The 25515-nt window shown below is 43.6% G+C and overlaps 1 pseudogene; it reads left to right on the forward strand.

Moving 5' to 3' along the window:
- Window positions 1–17011: 17011 nt before the first annotated feature.
- LOC132227889 (heterogeneous nuclear ribonucleoprotein A1-like) lies at window positions 17012–18192 on the forward strand (annotated as a pseudogene).
- The last annotated feature ends 7323 nt before the right edge of the window (window positions 18193–25515 follow it).

A 25515-nucleotide genomic window follows, 5' to 3' on the forward strand; every position in this document is an offset into this window, starting at 1 on the left:
GGTCCGGGGGAGGGGCAGCAGGAGGTTGGCCAGCGGCCTGCCCCAATTGGGGCCATCGGGGTGGGCTAGAATGGGGGGGGAGGGGCTGTGGGAGGTTGGCTGTGGGAGTGCACTGACCACCAGGGGGAAGCTCCTGCATTGAGCGTCTGTCCCCTGGTGGTCAGTGCGTGTCATAGCCAACTGGTCATTTGGTCTTTTGTTCTCTTAAGCTTTATATATAGAGATACCCCAATCCCCCACCTCCAATAAGCTGGCAATTTGGAAGGGAGCACCTATCTCAAATGCCAGCTCAAATGCTGCTTCCTCCCTCCTTAAAGCTCAACTGAAGCTCTCACCCCCAGATCCAAACTCCTTATCATCTTTTTTTCCTTCCTATAAAGACTGTTTTGCCTCCTTTCACCCTGTGGTATAGTGATTTGTGTGCCAATTTTCTTCACTAGAAGTTGAACTCTCCATGGCAGATGCCAAACTTTATTGCAGTAGCCCCAGCAGCACCACACAAAGTCCCTCCAGTAGCAGACACTTAGATGGTAATTACTATTCCAGGAGGCTACTTACAAAGGCCACTTTCCTTTGGCCCTGATGTGAGTAGAGAATTCCCATCCAGTCTATAATAGTATTCCTTGCGGACAAGCTGTAGAGGCTGGGGTGCCTTGGCTCGGCACAAGGGCTCCCCAGTATTTCTGTGATTCCAACAAAAGTGGTCAAGGATTTTCTCGCAGTCCAGCTAGCATATATTATGGTATTGTCAGGATGTTTTCCAAAAAGGGACAATGACCCACCCAGGGCTCATACCCAGCTAGTCCAAACCTCTGACATAAAGGCCTACATCTGTTCTGATTGGTCAGGGCTTTTTCCTTGGCCTCTCCCTCACATCCCTAGGGTCTGGATTTCCTGGGCCCTTCCCCCACCATCCCCCCTAGAATTTCCCACTTCCTTTGCATATCCCGTTCCCTCTTCCATCCCTCAGGCAGACCTATAGTCATCAATGAAGTCTAGTTGAACAGTCACCTCCTGTGTGGAATCCCTCTGGCATCTCCTCATAGCAGAGTGAAGGCTCTTTCCTGTATGTTCCCCAGCTCTCCGCATAGACGCTCATATTCTATGCTGAAACTGCTTTTTGTTTCCATCTCCCCCAATTATGTAAGGTTGCATTTCACTCATCTTAGGAGATCAGCAAGAACATTGCTTGGCAGGAAAAGTAATATCGCAGCAAATGTTTCTTGAATGAATAAATGGACATGATCCTTACAAATGTTTTTGAAAAAGAAAGCAAGGAAATCCCCCGTAGCTCTCAAAATTAACGTTCTTGTGATTTTGTTATCTACAGGTTCATGTCTTGCTCTTTAAATGTAAAAATAATAATGGCTAAGATTTATTGAGTACTTGGCCACATGCCTTATCATATTAAAATCCAAAACAACCTCTGAAGCAGAGAATATTATCTCACTTTGCAGTTGAATAGATGAAAACAGGAAAGTTAAGAAGTGTGTCCATATTCAGATAGCTGGGAAGTGGGAGTCTGATTTAAAAGCCTGTTTTCTCAACTACCACACTTTCCACACAACCTTGCTACTTACCGTGAATTACAGCATGTACATTTTCCTGTATCATTAAACTATTTCTAATGCCCTTATTATAGAAAAATAAATTTCTCCCTTTCACTCAGTGTGGTGTGCTGACTAGGGGCACTCATATCATCTGGGAGCTTGTTAGAAATGCATAATTCCACCTCAGATCTACTGAGTTGGAGTCTGCATTTTAACAAGTTTCTTGGTGGTGTGTATGTACGTTAAAGTTTGAGAAACACTGATTTAGGTCAGGAGTCAATGAACTACAACCCATGGGCCAAACCCAGCCCATCTCCTGCTTTTGTACGGCACATGAGCTAAAAATGCTTTTACATTTTTAAACAGTTGAAATTTTTTTTCAAAGGAATGACACATAAAAATTATATGAAACTAGAGACCCGGTGCACAAAAATTTGTGCACTCGGGGGGGATCCCTCAGCCCAGCTTGTGCCCTCTCACAGTCTGGGACCCCTCGGGAAATGTCCACCTGCTGGCTTAGACATCCCTCTGGCAGCCCGGGAGCCCTCAGGGGATGTCCACTTGCCAGTGGGGAGCAGGCCTAAGCTGCAGTCGGACATCCTTAGTGCTGCTGAGGCAGGAGAGGCTCCCACCACCACTGCTGTGCTGGCAGCTGGCAGCCTGGCTTGTGGCTGAGAAGAGCTCCCCCTGTGGGAGCGCACTGGCCACCAGGGGGCAGCTCCTGCATTGAGTGTCTGCCCCCTGGTGGTCAGTGTGTGTCATAGTGACCAGTCATTCCCAGTCATTCTGCTGTTAGGGTCAATTTGCATATTACCCTTTTATTATATAGGATAGAGGCCTGGTGCACGGGTGGGGGCCAGCTGGTTTGCCCTGAAGGGTGTCCAGGATCAGGGTGGGGGTCCTGCTGGGGTGCCTGGCCAGCCTGGGTGAGGGGCCGAGGGCTGTTTTCAGGCTGGCCACAACCCCTTCAGGGTAGAGGTCCCCACTGGGGTGCCTGGCCAGCCCAGGTGAGGGGCTGATCACCGTTTTCAGGTTGGCCATGCCCCCCGCAACCCAAGCTCCCAGCCTCTCCTTTTTTTTTTCCAGCAGGTATCTGGGATTTATTTATCTTCTATAATTGAAACTTTGTAGCCTTGAGCAGAGCCCAGTGCCAGCCAGGGCAGGTGGGAAGCTTGGCTTCCTCCATCACTGGGGGCAACCCAAGCCTCCTGCTCGCTCCAGCTCCGTGGCCACCGCCATCTTTGTGATGGAGTGATGGAGTGATGGTTAATTTGCATATTACTCTTTATTAGCTAGGATTCACATTCATTTCCTTGCTGCCCGTGGTTGCTTTTGCACTACAATGGCAGACTTGAGTACAAAGATATTTATTTACTACCTTTACAGAAAATGTTTGCCACCACCTCCCAACTCTGTCTCACGCCTGCCACCATCAGCTCTGTGGTTCATAATGGAAGTGGGGAAAAGGGCAGCTGCCACTTAAGAGGAGTATGGAAGGAAGAACAACCCCCAAAGAGAGCCAGGGTTTGGCTGAGGCCACATGGAACGAATGGAAGGGGACTTACTCTGAGGTGCAAGTCCAGAGGGAGAGGTGATGGGGCAGAATGTGTGTGGTAAGACAGGGGTGCTTATGGAGAGGACACACAGAGGGAAAAAAAGACCAGGATACAGGGGAACACAGATGACATGGTAGGGAGGGAGTTCCTCAAAGGTGCATGGGAAGGCTAGCCAAGACCAAGGATGAAAGTTTGAATGCAGTTCTCAGCCTCAAGTTTTCCCACAAAGCCCACAGTTGCAGTCGTTTTGAGACTGCTGCAAGAGGGCTGGGTGGTGTCCCAATTGTTGAAATTGGAAGACTGTTCCTGAGGTTTCCAAACTGGGAGGGTGAAAAGATATTCTCATCCCTAAGAAGAAATCCTAAACGTGATGTAGATAGTGTCAACATTAACTAGCTCTCTGCACCTCGATCTTGAGATGGCATCAGCCGCCTCCGTAAGGAGCTTGTTACATAGGCAGACGTGAGAGCCTGATTCAGTGGGAATCTATGTTTTAAGAAGCATCCTAGATAACTCTAATGCTTTGAGAAATATGGCTTCAGTGAATGAAAGAACTCAGAACTCTGGAAGGAGTCAGCTTGAATGGGCCATGCTTCTAAAAGCCATCATTTAAATGGATGAGAGACTGTTCTCTGGTTTCTGATGGTATGTAGGACTTCAAGAAGAGGCACCAGCATTAGAGAGGAATTGGTGAGCTCTACCTGCTAATACATAGTAGGTGAGAGAAGCTAGGCCCTAGCTGCTAGGGGAAGTGTCACAGGCATCTGGGAAACTCAAGGAAAGGCATTATCTTGGAGAAGGCATGGGAGGAGCTGGGGAGTGAGGCTAAGGGTTCGGACCCAGAGGAGACTCAGAGCACACAGTGCCAGAAACAGAAATGCCTGCCTCTCCCTGATGAGGATCTCAGGAGATACTTGACAGGCTAGTGTGCTCAGGGGTCAGGGCTACCACAGGCCAATGGCAGACCTAATGTGCATTTGTGTTGTGTTCTGAACTTTGTGAAATTTCACCCCTACTCCCACCACTCCCATGGTCTTATTTGACTGTCCACTAATTGCATATTTTCTCAGGTGCTAGAAGGGGCCTCGGTGCCAAATAAATTATGATACTGATCCCCAAGGAGTCCCTGACACCAGGGTAGCTATGCAGTGACAGCTTGTTTTTCACAAGTTACAAAAATAAAAATACCAGATAGCATGACTATAAGACATGTCTGGTGCATCAATAATTCAGTTCCCCCCGCCACCCCGCCCCCCACCAAAAAAAAAGCTGGGTAGGAAGAGAAAGGACAGGATGGGAAATTAGTGCTAGTTTTAATCTGCTTTGGAACTGCCATGCAAAAGCAGTCATTATCTGTTTTTTCTGTTTCCTGTTCATTTAAGGAAACTATGCTGGAAACAACCACATTTGAGGCACAGCATAAACCATCTGTCCTGTTTTGGCTTCTCATTGAGATGTTGGTTCAGCTTTTGCATGCAGCACCTTGCTGCCCCGAGATACAATAGCATTCCCAGGCTCTCTGAGCTGTTACGGAGAGTTGCTATTAGGAACTGAGTGCATTTACACAGACTCTCCAGCCCACCCAAGAATATGGGTCTGACCCTTACGGATAGTGAGTCAAGCAGTCAGATCCAAGCAAGGCTGACACTCCCAGCCCAGTTATTTTTAAGCCCCAGAGGCTGCTTCTGCATATGATATCGCTTACGGAACTTCTCTATGCAAGGACCCCTCTGCTGCCCCGGTCAGTGTCCACACCCATCCCGTCCCATAGCATCAGCACAATGACACATGTGCTGCTCCACCCAGCTGTGCACTTGCCAACAGTCTAAGGATGTGGACACTGAGTAAATACACACACAAAAATAAAAATTGGCCTTTGTGCAACCAGCTTTCGGGAGTTACATTTTGTTCCGTCGGCTTTAAATTTTCAGTGCAATAGGACAAGAAAATTGCCCAAACTATATTGCAAAGCTGATTAGGAATTTCTATCACTAGAAATAGAATTATGTTACTTTGGAATGACAGATTTTTTTAACTTATACTGCAGCTTCCATATAAAGATATGAATATTAATTTAAAATAATTTTACTAGTTTCTATATATTGGATTTATAAATGAGTTTATGATTAAAACCATATATTAAAAGCTTTAAATGCATTCTAATAATAATTAGTGACCATCCACACTTTAAAAAGTGGGAACTAACTAATGGAATTTGCTTCAAAGAATCTGGCCTATTAAATATGACATTAAATATTCATCTATTTAAAAAGCTGCAAATGTCAGTGAAGAAACAAAGCTGACAAACGCTAGCAGCATTTCATTAAGAAAACTGCCTCAAACACTGGTGGGATTTTGATGAAACTGGGGACTCAGACAAGCTTTACTGGCTGGCAAGGCACCTATCCATACTGCTTTTGTTGTTTCCAAAACGCCGAAAGAACAGGAAAACAGCAACATGGTGCCCTGAATGGAAATGTCTCATTTTCTACATTTCTACTAGCCCAGTCTTATTGTAAATAAAACCTTTATGTAACTAAATCAATATCGACTTCACTGGAAAACTGTGACATCCATACTATATAGTTAACTTGATTACCACAGTCAGGTTAAGAGGGGACTAGAATGGATAATCAGCACATCTAGTAATTTAAAAGGATCATTTTAGCAATTTCTTTTAATCTTTTCTACTGCTAAGTGTTTCAGATAGGGATGCTTTTAGCTTCACATAACAAAACATCCTAATAACAGTAGTATAAAAAATAGGCTGCTCCAGTTTTCTATTGCTGCATACCAAATCACCCTCAGAATATAGCAATTTAAAATAATATTTATTTTGCTCATGAGTCTGCAGTTTTGGAGGGCCTTATCTGCTCCCCTTGGCATCAGCTGGGCAGCTTGGAGACTGTGGGACAGAATCATCTGAAGATTGGTCCGTTCACCTTTGTCTGTTCTTGATGGGAAAACCGAGGGAGTGGGGTTCTAGTCCAGCGGGGGCTCCTCTGGCATCTCTGTCTCTTACATGGTTTCTCCAGCACAGCAGCTTCAGTGTAGGCTCACTTTTGATACATCAACTCAAGGCTCTCAAGTCGCAAGAATGCAGAACTGTATCCCCTTTTATGATCTAGTCTGGGGACTCACTCAGTGTCATCCCTACTGCATTATTTGTTAGACCCAAGTCACTAAGACTGGCCTATGTTCAAGAGAAGGGAAACTTAAAAAAAAGAAAAGAAAAGGAAAGAAAAGAAAAGAAAAGAAAAGAAAAGAAAAGAAAAGAAAAGAAAAGAAAAGAAAAGAAAAATAAATAAATAAGAATTTTTAGCCATCTCTTAAATCCGTCAGATAAGGGTTTATTTGTATACTAGAGGCCTGGTGCACAAATTCATGCACAGGTGGGGTCCCTTGGCATGGCCTGTGGGGATTGGGCCAAAACCTGTGGTCCAATGCCGCCTGCCACTCCCGCTCGTCCCAGCCCCGCTGCACCTGCTGTGGGCTCGTGCCATGTCAGTCCTAATCAGAAGAGACTTGTGCCACCACAGTGGCGCTTGCTAGCTGTGAGCCCTGCGTCCAGCACCCATCCTGAGGGGTTGGAGGGGGCCGGGTCCCAATTGGCCCTCCGGGCAGGCCCAGGGTCAGATTCATACCACTGACATTCTCGCTGGTTGTCCGGAGCCACCTGGCAGCCGCTTTTATATCGGTTTTTCCTTGCAGAATGTCTAGGGAGGGGAAGCGGCCACAGTGCCTGAGGCCAACTTCCAGGAGGCCGGCAGTGCTGTCAGGATCGTGCCAGTGATGCCAGTCCGTGGGTGCCTGGCCCATTCTCCGGAGATTAGACCTGCAGGACTACTGAAGGAGTGAGTGCCTGCCGCCAGGCTGGTTTCCAAATTGTGAGAGTGAAAAGTTATTCTCATCCCTAAGAAGAAATCCTAAATGTGATGTAGATAGTGTCAAAATTAATTCGCTCTCTGCACTTTGATCTTGAGATGGCATCAGCTGCCTCCATAAGGAGCTTGTTACATATGCACACTTGAGAGCCTGGTTCAGTCTTAGCAGGTAGAGCTCCTGCATTGAGCGTCTGCCCCATGGTGGTCATTGTGCATCATAGCAACTGGTCGTTTGGTAGTTCGGTTGCTTAGGCTTTTATATCCTATACTAGAGGCCCGATGCATGAAATTCATCCCCGGCTGCCAGCATCAGCTTCCCTCTGGCACCTGGGCTTCCCTCCGGCACCCAGGTCCCGGGTTTCCCTCGCATCCTGGCTTTGTCCAGAAGGTCGTCCGGAATAACATCCAGAAGGATGTCTGGTCTAATTAGCTTATTAGGCTTTTATTATTATAGATAAAATGTGTCCGGTTGTCCAGTCATTCATTCAACCAATCAATGCTAATGATATGCTAAGGCCACTCAACCACTCACCATGACATGCACTGACCACCAGGGGGCAGATGCTCCGACTGGTAGATTAGCTTGCTGCTGGGGTCTGGCCAATCAGGACTAAGCGAGATGGGCTGGACACACCCTGGAGCCCTCCCAAGGTCCCTCCCTGGCTGGCCAACCTCCTGCATCCCTCCCTGGCCTGACTGGCCTGACTGTGCACTGGTAGGGTCCCTTGGCCTGGCCTGCACCCTCTCTCAATCCAGGCTGAGGGAGCCCCACCCCCTCCAGAATGCACAAATTTCATGCACTGTGCCTCTAGTATATAGATATAATGTCTTGAGAGAAGCAGTTCTATATTATGTGGGGCTCCATGATATAATAAAAACATAATACAATATAACATAACATAATATAATTAATCTATAATAATAAAAGCATAGTATGCTGATTAGACCACATATCCTTCCAGATGACCTTCCGGATGAAGCCAGGGCTGTGAGGGAAGCCCAGGTCCCAGTGCCAGAGGGAAGCCGGTGCCAGCAGCCAGGGGAAGGAAGGCCTACTCTTGCACAAATTTTATGCATTGGGCCTCTATGCTACAATCCTGTGCTACCATTTCTAGTACATTGGTTTATGGTCTCAAAGTCTCAAGATGACCGCTTTAGGTCCAGACATTGTAACCATGTTCAAGACCCCAAAAAAGTAGAAGGAGTCATGTCAGCAGCTTTTAGTCTCTTTTATTAGGAAGTAAAAGATCCTTCCCCAAACCCTCTTCAGCAGAATTCCACTTATGCTTCAGAGTTCCTGGCCAGAACCCTGTCAGAGAGCTGCCCCTTGCTTTGTGAGAGGTTAGAACAGTGACTGTTTAGCGTTTCCATTCTCTGTTGTCGAGGTAGGCGAGGGTGGAGAGATCTGGAAAAGGGCATTGAGTCAGCCAAGCATGCATCTGCCTTCATAAGCCTTCATATCAGACCCATAAAATCACGCGTAGGAGGAGCTTCCTACTTTTCCTCTTTTCCTTCACCCCAAGTTAACAATGAAATGATCCAAATTTGGTCAGCAGAGGAGAAAGGAATCAGCTAATGAATGGAATCATTCTCAACTATATATTTGCAGATTGGGTCAAAAACTAGATATTGAATCAAGTGAATCGTTTATACAGTTTAAACAGGAAGCAAAATTGAGTCACCACAGAAGCATTTGCCAACAAGATAAGAAAGACAAAGAAGAGGGGAGACCACTGCCTTCTGATAAAAGATTAAAGCTGCCTTGCAGTCCTTGGTTGAGAGGCCCAGGGCCTAAAAATAATTGGGGGGGCAGGGCAAAAAGGAGCTATTAACTTATAACACTAACCCAAATGTTATGTCTTATTTTAGAACATTCCTTTTTTTGTTTTTTTTAGGCTTCTGTCGTTCACTAGTGAGTAGAGACAAGAAAAATACTGTGAGTTGATGGATTTTATTTAACCCATCTGCAACAATTATTCAAATTTAAGCTTTAAAGTTTTATAACATTTAGCTACAGACAAAAATCAAAACTAATTTCCTCCTTATAAGTACAGAGTCCCCGTCCCCCCCACCCCTCCCCCCCCCCCCCCAGGACTGTTGTTTCATGCTATGGTCTCACACAAGAATAAAGAAATTACATTACAGCAGTTATTTTCTGGATCCCTTATTTATATGAGCATTAGCACATGATCCGAACAAAAACTGAGATTGAAAAATGAGACAACTGGATTTACTGACGCTAATGGTGTTGAAAGCTCTTTCCCAGGTAAATGAACAGATGTTCATTAAAAACACATATGCTTAAGGGAGAGAGTTGAGTATGAAGAAAGAATATGCCCACAGTGAGAATTCCAGTAAATCCCAGGCTACAACTTGCAAATGACTGTTTAATTCTCGAGGGGGGAGGGGGGGGGAGAGAATGGGAATTGGGAAACCTTTTCTTTTATAATGAAAGAAGTTTGACATAAGGAAAATAACTTATTAAAAGTGACATAGCACATATATTAAACAGAAAAGAAGCCCAGTTTGCAAGGGTTCCCATTTATAGTTAATTGTGAATAGAAATTCATACAGGTCTCTATTCTAAACAATGACTAATTTGATCTAACACGGAATAGACAGTTCTTAAACAAAATCATAAAACATATATTATGGAGTTAATTATTTTTTATCATTTATAAGCTAATTCTCTTTCTTCAATGATTCTATTATCTGCAACATTTAATTAAGAAGCAAAGAATCGGATTATAGAGATCACGACTCCACATATTTCCTTGTATTTCAAATTATAATCATATCATGATGACTTGTGACCCTCATAGGGTACAACAAAATAATATATTTGAATTTTTCCTTATTTTTAAAAATACCAATTTAGAGACTATAAGAAACATCAGAATCTCCCAAGCCACATACCAAAATTCTAAAGTACAGAAACTGTCATAAACTTATTTTGCAACTCTCAAAAGCAACTGTCAACTGTTCTAGGCCCAGGATAAGTGTTCCACTTATACTCACAAAATTTCATTGAATAGTCAATGTCTCTCACGAACACATACATATTCTTCGTGTATGAAAATATTTTTAAGATCAAATATTTCCCACACTGATTTCTAACTGGAAATTCCCACTGGGTTTTGAATGAAAGATCTATTAGATATTACTCAATCAGAAGACAAGGTTAATAGTCCCTGTTAAGCAGTCATATGCTTTTTATTCTGCAAAGACTAACACAGATATGAAACAGGGGTGGCCATCCCCAGAGCATATGTCTAAGACAACACAAAAACTGAAGTAATTTTGGACATGAGCTGGTTGTCCCTGCCATGCTCCCTTCCCACTGCCACTTTCACCTTAAATGAAATTTAACAGCAATGCTTCTCTTTCCTACACCATATCCAGCTTCCTCAGTGCTAGTAGTTTTAGGACACACACACACACACACACACACACACACACACACACACACACACACACTGAGTTTAGATAAAAAGCATTTATTATGTCCACTATCAGGCATCATACGGGTGTTGTAGATACAGTGGTACAAGGTGCAGCCTCAAGAGTCAGGCTGTTTAAATTCACACCCCAGCTTTACAGCCTCAGGCAAGTTCTCAGCCTTTCTAAGCCCTAGCTTCCTTATCTGTGAAATGAGGATATTAATAATACCTACTTCACGGAGGTTTTGTGAATATTAAATAAAATAATTCATATATCGTACAGAGTCTGAAATAAACTTAGTGAGTGAAATAAACTTAGCTATTATCACCATCATCATCATCATCATCATCACCACCACAGTATGGTCTCTTTACTGGTTTCCCCAGTAAACTAGGGGGAAAAGACACATAAACAGATTAATCCCACTTTTTGTGTTGTGGTAAGTGGAGCTCAGAAGAGAGGCACCAATCTCAACCTGGAATTCAAGGAAGGTCCCTGAGCTGAGAGTTGAAAGATGAGTAGATTTAGCCAGATGAAGAAAGACATTCCAGAGGGAAGAGCTTGAGCAAAACCACAGGGCGTATGCTGTGTACAGGAACTGGATATGGTTTGCTATTATTAGACATGAAGTTCAAGGTGGGGAGTGGTCGAAAATAAGGCTTGTGAGGAAGGTCAGGACAAGGTCATGGGAAGCTTTTGATACCGCACTAAGATAACTAAATTTCTTTCTGTAGACCAAATTTCCTAAACCAAGTTATATAAAGTACTTGTATTCATACAGGTATTTCATGGCATTTTCTTGATATTCCTTAAAACAATGGCTTCAGTGTAACTTATGTTTGGAAATATCTTCAATTTTACCCCTGCTTATTGATTCGCAATGCATACATTAACAAATTGAAGGCTCTGAGGAGTCCTGCAATAAAAGGACCTCTTATCTCAGGTTAGTCCAATATTTTTAAAATTGATTTTACACAGGACATCACTTTTAAAGAATGCTGGGAGACATTTTGCCAGATTTTAATCAAAGTAATGAATTGGACAGTTTAGTTTCGTGAGATCATTAAAACTATAGAGATGGATTTTAAATGAGTATGATTGGAAAGTATGACTAAGATGATAAAGATCCAGGATAGAGGAGATGGAGAAGAAATATTTAGGAGGTGAAATCTGTAAGTTTTACTGATAGAGTGGAATGAGGAAGATGGCTGTCTAGAATGATAACTAGAGTTCTGGCTTAAGCCAAAAGAATAGTAGTGCTATTCACTTCAAAATAATACAGAAAAACGTGATGCAGGGGGAGGAATAAGAGGTGGGTAAGAAGTAAAGAACTTAATCTGGGACATAATAAGTTTGAAACACCTATAAGACTTCCAACTGAAATTACAGGTAGCAATTAACTCAATAAATCACTATTTAGCCCCACTCTAAATTATTCTGACAAATAATTCCCTGATCTTCCAATTCAAAATTGCAAAATTAGTTTATGATTCCATAATTCATTATGCTAATTTTAACAGCAAATTTACTAAGATTATTGTTTAGTTATATTTTAAAAACTCAGGGTTTTCTTAATGCCTTTCCAAATTAAAATATGCAAATGTATATATGTAGACAGGTGAATATCAAATTACTCAAGGTAAATTACTTAAGTTCTCATTTAAAAAGTGAATCTGCAGTAGGGTTACTATCATAATTCAGATGAACTGCTACATATTTACATAAATAAGTTAATTTTTATATATTTGTAGTGAATCATCTAATAAACCTGATTTTTCTTTTGTTCTATGTCTAAGCTTTTTAAAAGCAGGAGATGCATTTTCATCTTTCTGCCCTAAGGGTCTCAAACAGTTTCTGACACACAGAAAGGGTATATTAAAAGGTTGTTGAGCCCTGGCTGGTGTGGCTCAGTTGGTTGGGCATCACCCAGAGGACCAATACGTTGCCAGTTTGATTCACAGTTAAGGCACATACCTGAGTTGCAGGCTCAATCCTCAGTAGTCAATTGATGTTTTGCTCTCACATCAATGTCTCTCTCTCTCTCTCTCTCTCTCTCTCTCTCTCTCTCTCAAAAAAAAAAAAAATCAATAGCAATTTTTTTTAAGTTTGTTAAATAAAATTAATTAAAGTAGGTAACAATAATAAATACAAAAATGACAAGTTTCCAACTCTACTCTAACCCTAGTTGATCTCATCAGCCCTCTTGGCTTTAAATATACTCTATATGCTAATGACTCCCAAACTGTTACCATCAGAATGCAGGCTTGTATTTCCAACCTTATTTGACTTTATCATTCGAAAGTTCAACCAAGACCTTAAACTTAATGTGTCCTTGGTGACAATGCTGGTTGCTTGCCCTCATAATATCCATTCACCTCCTTACTCCTTATTAAAATGGGGCATTTTTGTTCAGTGAACTAATGTGTCCAACTAAAAAGCTCAGCCTCCCTTGCAGATAGAGGTGGTCACTGACCATCTCTAATTTTGATCAATGAGATAAAAGTGGAGGTCTTCTGGGGATTTCTAAATAAATGTTTGCTTTTCTGACAGGCACTACCCCTTCTCCTGTCTGGAGTGCTGATGCTATGCCTGAAGCTGCATCACACCTCTTAATTGATGAGAATGAAAGACATGGTTAAGAGGGCCAAGAAGAAGAAAGAATATCCCTAAGATCTCATTGGCATTCATGAGCTATCATACTATCCAGCTTATCTTTGAAATCCTTGCTCTGGGGGAAATAAATCAATTGATAAATTCATTGATTGATTGCTTAGATATGTTTTGTCAGGTTTTGGGTTCCTTGAAGCTGAATGCAATCCTACCTTATATAGCATCCAAAACAAAAATTATTTTTTTCATCTTCTCCCTCATCTCTTAGACCTGTTCCTTTCCATCATACACCTCTCACCTTCTGCCTTCACCATCCATCCAGGAGATCAAGCAGAAAAAAAACACCAAAATATTCTTGATGCCTTCCTTTGGTTCTACCTCTACACTATATTTTTCTTTTAACCCATCTTCTCTCCATTTCCACCATCCAACCAACTCATTACCAACGCCTGCCAACTACTGTCCCTGTTGCAGTCTTGCACCGCTACAATCCAATAGGTCATGTCACTCCATATTTTAAAACCTTCCAGTTGCTTCCTCATTTACTTATAATAAAATCCAGATGCCTGCCTATGGCTTACAGGGCTCTTTATGACCTGACCTTATCTTGTACCCTTTTCCTGCTTGCTCCCTGCACTCAAGTTGTACACCTTCGTTCCATTCCTCAAAACCCACAAATGCATTCTCTCCTCAGGGCCTCTCTCTCCTTGCAGTTTCCTTGGCTTCCAGGGCTTGCCCACCCGGCTCTCCCCAGGGCTGGCTCCTGGCCATTACTCAGGTCTCAGTTCAAGTATCACCTCCCTAGGGAGGTCTCCTCTGACCACCCCCCTTTCCCTGTGATTCACTATCCCTGTACCCTGCATCATTTCCTTCATATGCTTGACATTATCTAAAATGTTCTTACTTAGTTGTTCACTTGTTATTTTTCATCTCCCCTTGTAGATTATAAGTTTCATGACTGTAGGGACTGTGTCTTATTCACTGCTCCATTCCCACCTCTACAACAATTTTTGGCACAGAGTAGGCCCTTGATAAATATTGTTTTTAATAAAGAGATGATTTCCTTTAAAAACAGCAACACAGTCCTGGACTCCTAGAAATCTGCCAAAGTGTATGACTCTCTAGAAACATATAATTTTCTTGTCTAAAATTTTAAAAAGCAAAACAGAATCTTAGGTTTAAATAAAAGCTTATTCTAGCAATATATCTCAGAAATAACCAAACGTACTTAATTCTATTAATTATCCTCTATCACAGGTAAATATTTTGCTTACTACATATACTCTTTAAGGTAGTTATAGTAACATAATGAGGGATTAGAACCTTGATACAAGTTACCAAGTGTCATGTTTTTATATACAACAAGCCCTCAGATGTTTGGAAGGGAGCCCAATAGACTCACAGTTCAAAGCTTCCAGATCTATTTACATGTGGTATCGCCAAGGAAAGGCCATCCTTCAGGCTTTTCTATAGACAACATCAAAAGCCAGGGATTCTTTTTCCAGACTCTTCAATTACCGCCAACTGAAAATAAAGTGTGTAGGAAAAATGTTCCAAGTAATCAGTACAGCCTCTTTAAGGAGCAGATGCTTTCAGAACCACAAGGGGAAGCGTATACATTTCTGGTCAGGTCTATTTCTAGATGGTTTATGCAGCAATTGGGATATTTTGTAGCGTTATACAGTATTTTCATTAATAAATTCTTCAAGTTGGGAGGAAATAAAAAAGAGTCTTAGACCACCACCTTTCCTAGCAGCACTGCAGAGGCCAGTAGCCGAGCAAGTCAAAGGCTCAGTGCCCAGGGCTCTCTAGGCTTTGTCATGTTGCATCATGGACAGCCCAGGACAGGAGAGGAGGAGAGCCTGCAGGAGCTGGGACAGGCGAGGCAGCAAGCAGAAGCACTCTCTTCCCTTGGACCCTTCCATTTCCTCCACTTTTCACCTTCTCAAAGTGTGGTCTGCAAGGTGCCAGTGATCCTTTCAGGGGATCTGTGAGATCAAAACTACTCTCATAATAATGTTTTTAAAAAATGACTTGCCATAACAATAGCAATGAAGGAATTTATGGTCTCTGTTCTGCAGGGCGCCCAGGCTCATTTGCTTGTGTGTATGTGTGTGTGTGTCGGCGGGGAGGGGGTGTTGGGGGTGGTGGGGGACGTTACAAGTTCCTCTGATATTTCAGAGGTATGTTGTGTTAGATGCAAAAGGACCATAGGTTCAGGTAAACACTGACCTTGTCAGGGAAGACTCCGGCCTAGGACGCGACTACCCACCACAACTGCTCTTAGTAACAGTCTCCCTTCAGACCATCCTTGCAGTTGCTTTAGGCCTTTCAGTCCGCAAGACCGCCACGCAGGCCTGAGCTCGTCAGGTTAGCATGTGGCCCCTCCTTTCGTCCACAGTTGTGTGGAAATAAACAAGTCATCCTTTCTGTCAAAGTAGGGAGTTTAGCCTTGGCTGGTTTGGCTTGATGGATAGAGAGTCGTCCTGCGGACAGAAGGGTCCTGGGTTCGAGGGGGTGGGCGTGCAGGAGGCAGCCACAATTTTGGCTCCAGTGACTTCGCAGCCGCCATTTTTTTTCAATATATTTTACTGATTTTTTACAGAGAGGAAGGAAGAGGGATAGAGAATTAGAAACAACAAAGAGAGAGAAACCTCAATCAGCTGCCTCCTGTACACCCCCTACTGGGGATGTGCCCACAACCAAGGTATGTGCCCTTGACGGGAATCGAACCTGGGACCCTTCATTTCTCAGGCCGACACTCTATCCACTGAGCCAAACCAGTTAGGGCTGCAGCCACCATTTTAAAACAGCAAAGTTCAATCCCTCCCTTTTATCCTCTCCCCGCCACCCCAAATCCCCCGTTTTAACTTCCCTGTTTTAATAGCACGAAATACAAGTGCAAAACATTGTACAAGTATACTTTTTACTACATGGAGGTGGAATAATACCTTTGTGTTGTTGTTGTTGTGTGTTTGTGTGTGTGTTTTTTTAATATATCTTTATTGATTTCAGAGAGGAAGGGAGAGAGAGGGAGAGGGAGGGAGAGAAAGAGAAATATCCACGATGAGAGAGAGGATCACCGGCCAGCTGCCCCCTGCACACCTACTACTGGGGATCGAGCCCCCAACCCGGGCCTGCGCCCTTGACTGTAATCGAACTCAGGACCCTTTGGTCCCCAGGCGGATGTTCTACCCACTGACCAAAACCGGCCAGGGCGTCACTTTGTTTTATACGTGACAATCCAAGGAGGAGACGTAAGACGGTTACAGAAAATCTACTGGTAATAGATGAGGGAGGGAGTGAGGAGAAGGCAAAGGTGGGGTGGGGTGGGAGGGGGGGGACCTCTGGGATAGGATAAAAAGTGAAATGATAGAGATACGCTCCTTAGATCATTCCTTGCTGGAAGCCAGTCCATCCTTGCTGCTTGACACAGTCGCTGCAGGGAAGAAACATCTGCACAGCATGTTTCTAGGGACCTGGCATATATGGCATACTGTTTTTAATATGTTTGCTCCCCTTCTTAGTGCTATGTGTTTTAACCAAGGTCACCTCTCCGAGAAAGGTTGTTTCCCCAGGTGGGGATTTTTCCCTGGAGTTAGGGATTAACAGGACTAAGGAAGGGAATAAAACCCCTTAACTAAGTGCCAGGAGGGTAATTAATCACTTTAACTACGAACAATCACTTGGGATAATCTCCTTCAGTTACTTCCTTGTAGCTTAACAGAACAATAGAGTAGTGACCTTGGAATGGAGATAACAAAGGCCCTAACCTTTGAAATAGAATGGATAGGATTAAAATCAACTGGTATAAATACAGATGTAACAGGACAAGAAAAACCGAACCTGGCTGGAGAACCTGGCTAGGCTGCTGATCAACTGAATGCTGCCTCCGTGTCATTCCTTCTTCGCTGACTCCATCCACACCTTTGGGAACCCCTGGACCTGCTGGAGTTGGACCCCGACAACTCCTTTCTGCTGGTGAACACCTCGGAGTAAGCATCGTTGGAATTCCCCTGTTGCAGTCATCATGTCTAAGTCTGAGTCTCCCAAGGAGCTGGAGCAGCTGTGGAAGCTCTTCATCGGAGGTCTGAGCTTAGAAACAACCGATGAGAGTCTGAGGAGCCATTTTGAGCAATGGGGAACGCTCACGGACTGTGTGGTGCTGAGAGACCCAAGCACCAAGCGCTCCAGAGGCTTTGGGTTCGTCACCTATGCCACCGTGGAGGAGGTGGATGCAGCCATGAATGCGAGGCCACACAAGGTGGACGGAAGAGTGGTGGAACCAAAGAGGGCTGTCTCCAGAGAAGATTCTCAAAGACCTGGTGCCCACCTAACTGTGAAGAAGATTTTTGTGGGCGGTATTAAAGAAGACACTGAAGAACATCACCTAAGAGATTATTTTGAACAGTATGGGAAAATAGAAGTGATTGAAATCATGACTGACCGAGGCAGTGGCAAAAAGAGAGGCTTTGCTTTTGTAACCTTTGACAACCATGACTCTGTAGACAAGATTGTCATTCAGAAATACCATACTGTGAATGGCCACAACTGTGAAGTAAGAAGCTCTATCTAAGCAAGAGATGGCTAGTGCTTCGTCCAGCCAAAGAGGTCGAAGTGGTTCTGGAAACTTCGGAGGTGGTCGTGGAGGTGGTTTTGGTGGAAACGACAACTTCGGTCGTGGAGGAAACTTCAGTGGTCGAGGTGGCTTTGGTGGCAGCCGTGGTGGCGGTGGATATGGTGGCAGTGGGGATGGCTATAATGCATTTGGTAATGATGGAAGCAATTTTGGAGGTGGTGGAAGCTACAATGATTTTGGCAATTACAACAACCAATCTTCAGGTTTTGGGGCCTATGAGGGGAGGAAACTCTGGAGGCAGAAGCTCTGGCCCTTATGGTGGTGGAGGTCAATGCTTTGCCAAACCAGGAAACCAAGGTGGCTATGGCGGGTCCAGCAGCAGCAGTAGCTAGGGCAGTGGCAGAAGGCTTTAATTACTGCCAGGAAGCAAAGCTTAGCAGGAGAGGAGAGCCAGAGAAGTGACAGGGAAGCTACAGGTTACCACAGATTTGTGAACTCAGCCAAGCACAGTGGTGGCAGGGCCTAGCTGCTACAAAGAAGACATGTGTTAGACAATACTCATGTGAATGGGGGAAAAACTCGAGGACTGTATTTGTGACTAATTGTATAACAGATTATTTTAGTTTCGGTTCTGTGGAAAGTGTAAAGCATTCCAACCAAGAGTTTTAATGTAGATTTTTCATTTTGGACCCATGCTGTTGATTGCTAAATGTAATAGTCTGATCATGACGCTGAATAAATGTGTCTTTAAAAAAAAAAAAAATGACTTGCCACTCAGTGGTTAGAGCATCAGCCTTCCATCTGAAGGCTCTCGTTTTATTCCAATCAAGGGCATGTACTTCGGTTGCAGGCTCAATCCCCCGCACCGATCGGGGCACTTGCAGGAGGCAACCGATTGATGTGTCTTTCTCCCATCAGTGTTTCTCTCAGTGTGTCTCTACCTCTCCCTTCCATTCTCTCTAAAAAATCAATGGGGAAAAAATATCCTTAGGTGAGGATTAACAACAACAACAAAAAATTGATTAGTCTTTTCCACTATGTGGGCACTTAAATTGATGGTGCAAAAGTAATACTGGGTCAGCACCTTAGTACAAGGCAACCAGTGGAACCAAACTATGACCTAATAGTCATCACACTCTAATCCACCACACAGGAAAGAAAGAATGAATTAAGGAAGGAAGGAAGGAAGGAAGGAAGGAAGGAAGGAAGGAAGGAAGGAAGGAAGGGAGGGAGGGAGGGAGGGAGGGAGGGAGGGAAAAGTGAGAAATGCTCATCTGTCCAAATTCAAATAATGGACTCAGAGACAGAAATATGGTGAAAACGAGACTTTTAATATGTTCTTGCAAGAGCAGATGTCCATCTGGTTGTGCAGGCATACATGGAGTAGCAATCATAGGCTATTTATCCCTAAGGCAGCGGTTCTCAACCTGTGGGTCGTGACCCCTTTGGGGGTCGAACGACCCTTTCACAGGAATCGCCCAAGAACATCGGAAAACACATATATAATTACATATTGTTTTGTGATTAATCACTATGCTTTAATTATGTTCAATTTGTAACAATGAAATTGGGGTTCACCACAACATGAGGAACTGTATTAAAGGGTCACGGCATTAGGAAGGTTGAGAACCACTGCCCTAAGGTATGAGATCCCCTCTTCTGGTTCCTCACTGGCTGAGTACTATGGGGTTAATAGTTTCCTCATACTTCGCCTAGGTCTTATTGCCTCCTATTGGGCCATTTTTTAAAAAAAGGGCTGAGGTCTTTTCTAGTTGTCTCCACCTCCCCCTGTCTAGTGGAGGAGGGTACATAGAGGGTTTTCACATACACAGTTCTTTGTTCTTATAGCCTCTTCCCTCCTCCCTACATTCTGCTTGCCCTGGGGAAATTCAGTAACTGTTTCCATTAAAAGTTGACTATGCTGAAGATGGATCACAGAGGCCTGTTTCCTAGAGAAGGAAAAAAGTTTTACTTAAGAATGCCCATTAAGCCGAAACCGGTTTGGCTCAGTGGATAGAGCGTCGGCCTGTGGACTGAAGGGTCCCGGGTATGATTCCAGTCAAGGGCATGTACCTGGATTGCAGGCACATCCCCAGTGGGAGATGTGCAGGAGGCAGCTGATCGATGTTTCTCTCTCATCGATGTTTCTAACTCTCTATCTCTCTCCCTTCCTCTCTGTAAAAAATCGATAAAATATATTAAAAAAAAAAGAATACCCATTAAAAATTGTTAATTTCATTAAATCTCAACACTTCAGTGAAATTCTTTGTAATGGTCTGTGTGAGAGACTGGACACACAAAACACTCTGCTTCTGCCCCAGCCGGATGGCTCAGCTGGGTGGAGCATCGTCCTGTACACCAGAATGGTTGCGGGTTTGATTCCTGGTCAGGGCACACACCTAGGTTGCTGGTTTGATCCCCCATCAGGGCACATATGGAGGACAACAAATCGGTTTTCTTTCTCTCTCTCTCTCTCTTCCTCACTCTCTAAAATCAATAAACATATCCTTGGGTGAAGATTAAAAAACAAAACAAAACACTCCTGCTCTGTATTGAAGTAGCAGGGTTGTCTCCAAGAAAAATGATTGTTATTATTTGGGTTGCAAGATGAACTAACCGCTTTGTTCATGAAACCTAATTTTTACTTGAAAAAACAACTTATTCCAATTTAGGTATTTGGCTGACACTTTTTTGAAAATAAACAAAGTGAGGCTGTCACTTCAAAGAAAATATCTGGCAATATTTGTTGCCAAATAACCTTTAAGAAACTGCCTCTTGCTAAAGTTTGGGTAGCATCTACAATGATCCAAAATGGCTATTAAAATACTGCTCCCTTTTCTTCATGTTCTTCAACAACAAAAACATATAGCAGATTGAATGTAAAACCGATATGAGTCCAGCTGTCTTCTATTTTCAGACATTTAAAAAATTGGAAAAAAAATAAAGACATACTACTCACTAATTTTTTTTCTTTTGGAAAATAAATATATTTTAATTAAAATGTTACCTATGTTATCAGTAATGGATTTATTCTTTTCAAACAAATTAATAATAAACATTTTTAAATGTCTGTTTTGATTTCTAATATGGTTCTTATTTATAGGTAGAACTCAAATAAACAAAAGCTCTTTAGGATTTTCAATAATTTTTAAGTGTCAAGGAATCCTGAAACCAAAACCTGGCCCACTTGATAGTTTTCATAGAGATGTATAGTAGAAATGAAAAGGAAAATGGGGGGTGGGGAGGAGGGCTTGCAACCTAGTTCAGTATCTGGTTAAAACTGTAGTCTTCCTTCCCCACTCTGACTGACTTGGGCGGAGCTGCAGGGACCCTCAGGGGCCCGCCACAGGAGGAGATATGGAAGCCAGAGTCTCCCCACAAGTTCAGTTCAGGATTTGGATCCGGAATTCCCCTGGACTAGCAGATCTGCGAAATAAAGGTTAAACTTTCCTCCCTCAGAGAGCTGGCTGATCGTTCTCCCGTGCATTCTGCCACAACAGAAATACATAACAGAACTCTGTAATAAAAACGCTGTAGAAAAATGTATAATAGAAATATAAAACAGAAATGCAAATCCTACATTTCTATTAGCATAGATAAGATCATTTTTATTTCACCAAAAAAGAGAGTTTCATTAAAGTAAAAAGTCAAGCCGCAGAGCCCAGGTTTTGGCCTGGCAAGTCCTCTCAGTGGCTTGTGGGAGTTAAAAGCTGTCGGGGAGCAGTGGCAGGTGGCCCGGGAAAGCCAGCAGGGACTGGATTGGGGAATAAGGAAGGCCTAGTGGATAAGATCTCCAACGCTCTCTATGCCTCTCTGGGCAGAGAGATTTGGACCAGGAGAAGGAACTCTGACACAGATTACTTTTTTTAAGTCAACTGTGTTTCCCCTTTTGGTTTTCCCCTGGGAGATTCCCATTCTGTGCTCCCCTGCCTCAGGGAAAGTACTGAGGTTGGAATTCCTGAGCTTTGTTTTCAAAAGCCTCGGGGCATTAAGGAGGATCCTTTAAATCTGGGGAGAAATACCCCCAGTCTAAAATGAAAGTGTCTCTGGCTTGGGGAAGGAGTCAAAGTCTAGGGTTCCCGGTGACTGGACTTACTCACCAGGACACAGCAGGACCTCAGAGAGACTGGCCATCAGTGCAGCAAGAGGCAAAACATTGGCCCAGACTTCCCCACCCACAACAAAGGCAGCATAGAGGTGGCAGAGGGGAGGCACGTGGCATCTCAGCAGGAACCTGTGTGGACAGATGACTAATGCCTTCCTGGGCCTCTGAGATATCTCAGCTATGCTGAGAACCTGGGATTTTGGCACAGCCTCCAATGGGAAGCCTCAAGAGTGACAAGGTGAATTTCTCACTAGTTCCTTGGAATGGGGGCACAGAGTTAAAATTAACTATTGAGTTAAAAGTAGAGAATTGTGAATATTATTTGGTGATAAGAAGGAATGAAGTATTGATACAGGCTACACCATGGATGAACCTTTAAAACATTATGCTAAATGGAGAAGTCACAAAAGGCCACATATTGTCATATTGTATGATTCCAGTTATAAGAAATATCCATAATAAGCAAGTCTGCAGACATATAGTAGATTCGTGGTTGCTGGGGAAATAAGGGATAACTAAAGGAAGCAGAGTTTGGTTTGGTCTGGTTTGATTTGGTTTGGTTTGGTCTGGTTTGGTCTTGTTTGGCTGGGGGCATGTATGATGAAGATGTTCAAAAATTGATTTGCGATGGTTGCACAACTCTGTGAATGTACAAAAAAACATTAAGTGTTATGCTTTAAATGGTGAATTATATGGTCTGTGAATTATATCTCAAAAAAGCTGTTATCTCAAAAAAGCTGTTAACAAAAAAGCAGGATATAATCTCTCTTACCTCCTGCGTTGTGTACTGAGATTCAAACCCATTTTATGTGCACGATGCTTTACAAAGTTATTTTATAAGGTTGTGTCAAGCTGACATGGTAACTTCTGAGCACACACACTGTGTGGCTCAGGACCTAGTTATGGGGAAAAGGACAGCAGGGGGCAGAAAACAGGCTCCAGGGAACATGCAATGACAACAACTGGTCTAGGCAAGTGGCCTGCAGCACCAAGGAACCACATATACCACCAGGGCACCGTTGTGGAGAAACCAGAGCAAGCAATATTCAGAGATGTGGAGGGTAGCCAACATCACGGATTTCCTCCGCAGATTGCAAGGCCCCAGATCAGGGAAGGGTTCAGTGGCAAGAATTCCACCCCAGGGCATGATAGCAATGATGGCTGCAGCCCCAGAGAGAATGGGTAAGTTACCTGGGAAGACCTGAGGCAACCAAGCAGGGACCTAATTGGTGTTAGTAATAATATAAGTATATAATTGATGTCATTTATGTATAATAATGAAAAGTATAAATCGCTTAAGGTCTATAACAATAACAGACACTATCTGCCAGGTACTGTTATACGTACTTTATATTTTTAAATTTAAATCTGTACAATAACCCTCTGAAATAGCTACTAATATTCTCCCCATTTTATAGATGAGAAAACTGAGTCACAGAAGGGTGAGGTAACTTACCCAAGCTCATTAGGAAGGGCAGAGCTATGATTAAAACACAATACTATCCCAGGGCCCATTTAACAACTCTACCACCCTGCGTTTAGGGTAGAGGCCCACTTGCCACAACTGAGCCATCAGGACCAGCAGGAACCATGGTCGATGTGGAATCCCTCTCAGCATTGAACTAGAAGTCTTTATGCCCTTCCCACAGAGGAAGAATTGGTTCTGAAACCTGGGCTGGGGCCAAGCCTGCAGGTAGTGGTTAAGTGATGGCCACTGTAGAGAGAAGCAGGGTAGAGAATCAGGCAACTGCTGACACACGTCTTACATCTTTTCGTTTTTAACACAGTACTGTGAGATAGGTGTTATTTTCTTTATTTACAAACTAGAGGCCCGGTGCACAAAATTCATGCACGGCGGGGGGCGGGGGGTTCCCCTCAGTCCAGCCTGTACCCTCTCCAATCTGGGACCCCTCAGGGGATGCCCAACTTCCGGTTTAGGGATCAGACCTAAACCGGAAGTCGGACATCCCTCTCACAATCCGGGACTGCTGGCTCTTAACCATTTGCCTGCCTGCCTGATTGCCTCTAACCACTCTGCATGCCAGCCTGATAGCCCCCTAACTGCTCCCCTGACAGCCTGATTGATGCCTAACTGCTCCCCTGCCAGCATGATTATCCCCAACTGCCCTCCCCTGCCGGCCTAATCACCTCCAACTGCCTTCCCCTGGGGGGCTGAGGGGACTGGGGGACTCCAGCTGGATGAGGCAGGGCTGAGGGGACTGGGCACCACCAGCTTGTGGCTGTGGGTGCCGCCATCTTGTGAGGGTGTGGCAGCCAATTAGCATATTCTCTCTTTATTAGATAGGATGAGAAAACTGAAGCTCAAAGAGGTTACACAATTGGGCTGATGACCTAATAAACAACAGAGACAAAATGGGATCCCAGACCTTCTGACTCCAAGATGGAAGCCTGTGAATTGGCTTTTAGAGATTGGCAGGCAATGTTAACCAGCCGGTGAAGTAGAAGGTGGACTGGTTAAAGATGTGGGGCTTGGTTTCCACACTCCAGCTACGCCAGTCACCCTATGATCTTAAAAGAACTGCCTAACCTTTCTGTGTCTTAGTGCCTTCATCTATAAAACAGGTTTAGCCATAATAATAATGCCTACCCCCTGGAGTGGCTTGGGGAATTAAATGGGACACTGTGTGTGTAAAGATCTAATAGAGTGTGCAGCATATGAGGTGCTCAACAAGTGGGAGGTGCTGTGAGCGGCATTTTTCTTACTGTACAGCTGAGTGCAGACAAGCTCTGAAGCAGCCCAGACCTCTCTCCTGGGCCGTTTTACCTCTTGACTCAGAAAACATCGGTGCTGAAAGGAACATTAGAATTGATTTAATCTAATTCTCTTTTTTAACAGAGGAGAAAATTGAGAGTTAGAGAAATTAGATGCATTGCCCAAGCTACTTATCAGGAGAGCAAAAACAGATCTTTTCTTAGTAACGTAAAAAAAAATCTAAAGCTGTTAGGATGATCTAGAAAAGAAGAAACCTTAATAGAAACATAATTAAGACAATGTCAGGTAGCCCTTCAATCAGGGATGTAAGTTAGTAGGAAAAGAAGGCCCGCCAACCTAAGAAAAGCAGGATGACTAATGATGCTTTGGTGGGCCCTCCCTCCCACTGTCATGTGCACAAGTGAAGGGGCACTTCCCTGGGAATCAGGAAGTATTGCTTTCAGATATTCATTCCCTATCACCCCATTCCTCTCCGGTGGTATTGTCTGTAACCAAACAAAAGAAACTTGACCTTGGGTGATACACAAGACAAGTTAACAAACGAATGGGAACCAGTGTCTTGGAGAGCATATGGTAGGTATGTGATTAGTGTTAGAAAAAGGATCAGAAGCAGGGGGAAAAAAAAGGAAAAGTCCTTTTATATCACTTGAGTGGGTTGCCTTCACTTGCTAAAAGACTAGCTGAGAATCAGATGAAATTAACAAGCAGGTGCTAAACGAGAATGTAGAATATTAAAGAAGGTGCTTTGAACTGAGCAGGTAATAAAGAGCTTTGGGAATGAGGTTTGAAGAAAACAAATGTGTGTGTTTGTACACATATGCTTATCTGAGAATGTCTTCTCCCTTTGCAGTTAAGAGCTGCCCTCAAAGGCAAATTAAATTGCTGTCCACTGTGCTATTTACAAGTGTCGGGGGTGGTTCTCAGGCAAGATGGCAGATGCAGTGGGAGGAGGACAGGGCAAGGCAGTTCAAGATTATTCGGAGCAGAGATTCCAAACTGAAATTGCTGGATCCACCTGCTAGTATTAATTATTCAACAATTAAAGTCTGCTTAGTG

The sequence above is a fragment of the Myotis daubentonii genome, chromosome 2, assembly GCF_963259705.1.
Source record: "Myotis daubentonii chromosome 2, mMyoDau2.1, whole genome shotgun sequence".
NCBI lineage: Eukaryota > Metazoa > Chordata > Mammalia > Chiroptera > Vespertilionidae > Myotis > Myotis daubentonii.